The 554-nt window shown below is 45.8% G+C and overlaps 1 protein-coding gene across 1 annotated transcript in view; it reads right to left on the bottom strand.

Annotated features, from left to right (window-relative positions):
• The window catches only part of ZNF266 (zinc finger protein 266), a 225187-nt gene that overhangs the window by 37456 nt on the left and 187177 nt on the right, over positions 1 to 554 (bottom strand). The gene's annotated exons all lie outside the window — the stretch shown is intronic.

Consider the following 554-nt stretch of genomic DNA (forward strand, 5'->3'; position numbering starts at 1 on the left):
CAGGCCCTTTGAACCAGTGCATAGGATACTTATCAACTGTGGCGCCACTTTGGAGACCCTGGGCAGTGCAAACTGCACTCTCCTGCTAACTGAAAGGTTGGAGGATTGAGCCCACCCAGAGACACTTCAAAAGAAAGGCCTTGCAAAACCCCCTCTAAGAAATCCGCCACTGAAAACCCTGTGGAGCATAGTTCCACTCCACACAGATGGGGACCTCGTGAGTTGGGGCTAGAAGGAAATTGATTACCTGTTCTCCGCATTGCTATATCCCTTTACACGGGACACACATAACTCAGCCTGACAGTCCAAGAGATAGCCACTCCCATTCATTCAGTCCCTTATTCAGGCCTTCAGTTTTCCCTTTCATTGTGTTGATTACTGTTTGGTGTAGAGAAACCTTCCTGAACTTTAATAGTTGTTAGTTCATTATCAACTGACTGATAATGGGCTGAGAGAGATTGAGCATTTTTCCTGAACTTGAATTGTAATCTGGTGCTTCCCTAATAAACCCCATAATCTGTGAGTTCTGTGTGGCCACTGCAGTGAATTATCGA

The sequence above is a fragment of the Orycteropus afer genome, unplaced genomic scaffold (assembly GCF_000298275.1).
Source record: "Orycteropus afer afer isolate SDZICR_OR568_19922 unplaced genomic scaffold, OryAfe1.0 scaffold00402, whole genome shotgun sequence".
Taxonomy (NCBI): Eukaryota; Metazoa; Chordata; class Mammalia; order Tubulidentata; family Orycteropodidae; genus Orycteropus; species Orycteropus afer.